This window comes from Bison bison, unplaced genomic scaffold (genome assembly GCF_000754665.1).
Source record: "Bison bison bison isolate TAMUID 2011002044 unplaced genomic scaffold, Bison_UMD1.0 scf7180017864304, whole genome shotgun sequence".
NCBI lineage: Eukaryota > Metazoa > Chordata > Mammalia > Artiodactyla > Bovidae > Bison > Bison bison.
The window spans coordinates 16,555,219-16,556,575 of NW_011494876.1; the positions used below are offsets into that span (position 1 = coordinate 16,555,219).

The 1,357-nt window shown below is 43.0% G+C and overlaps 1 protein-coding gene across 1 annotated transcript in view; it reads left to right on the forward strand.

Annotated features, from left to right (window-relative positions):
* PRKAR2A (protein kinase, cAMP-dependent, regulatory, type II, alpha) overlaps positions 1-1,357 on the forward strand; it is a 70,073-nt gene that overhangs the window by 65,931 nt on the left and 2,785 nt on the right. The gene's annotated exons all lie outside the window — the stretch shown is intronic.

A 1,357-nucleotide genomic window follows, 5' to 3' on the forward strand; every position in this document is an offset into this window, starting at 1 on the left:
AGAAGACATGACAGAACCGTTCCTGCCGTTGCCACCGCCGCTGCCATTGCCATGGCCGTGGGCACTTAGAAAACCTGAAAGTCAGCACTAAAGGATGGGAGAGGTTCAACCCACACCTCCACTTTGCTTCTGAAAGTCCATTGTTAGACCACTCGTCACGATCACTCCAACCCAGTCTTCACATCTTTGGTTCCAAATGGCATGTCTCTCCAACAATTTAAGTGCCTGATACAAAGTCCAAAGTGTAAACATCTTCCTTTCCTCTCTTGCTGCTACTATGGCTTTTGAAAGTTACCACAGGTTGGCACAAACCTGTGGTGTAACTGTAGACACCTTCCTCCAACCTCTCTCAAGGAGGGACATGTTGTAGCCTTCTGTCTCCTCATCTGTCTTTGGAGAAAGTCCACATTTGTTCACAATTGTAGCCTTTTTGATTGTACCGTTTAAAGTGGTGGCAAATGTGATGGAGGTCTGTGGGCCTGTGGCATTGTACTGTCTGCTGACAGTGGCACACAACAGCTGTCCCCCAGTTCTCAGTGATGCTTAGGGAGAGGTCCTGCCCAGGGCCCAGCAGGTCAGCACCCCAGAGCTCACTGATCAGTCATCAGAATCCACGTTAGAGCAGAAAACTGGCGTTTGGCACATTCTTCAGGTAGCAGAGAGCCAGGGAAGGTTTTCTGGGTTGAGGGGTGTGTTTTCTTTTGTTTTAGTACATTTCTTTTCATTTTGTTTAATCTCTGTGCAGTATGCATGAGTGGATTGCTGTCTATCTATAAGGAGCCAGGGTCTGGGGCTGCCATTGCTGTGTCTGACCTAAATATGTTCCTGGGCCACTCCTGCCTGTTTTGTTTCCAGTCGTTTCTACCAGCTGATGGCACTGTGCTGGCAGAGCCCTTCCCTTCTACTCCAGAGTGGTTATGTAGCTTTGCTGTTGAACCATCAATTTTTAAACTCTTTAAAGAAAAAGCAGCTATCTTTATGGAAAAAAAAAAATTTTTTTCCCTCTATTTAGAGAATTCCCCTTGCACATACTCCTTTATATCAGTTTGTCAGCTGACTCAAGCATTTATCCTAAAGATCAACTCTTTTTGTTAGTTTTAAAAAAGTTGATATCGTGTACAATTTCGTAGAATTACGGCAAAGACCTTTCTAATTAAGATGTTGGGATATTTGGGGTTCCAGTTAATCCCACAGGAAAGTAACTTAGCTTTTTTTAACCTTTTGATTATATCAGGTAGAGTTCTGATGAATTATCATAATTAACTAGATATATTTCAGAATGAAATTTTTTTCTTCAGAATGACCTAGAATCAGATGTTACAAGAGATCCTAAGAGCAGTGTGACATTTACCTAAAG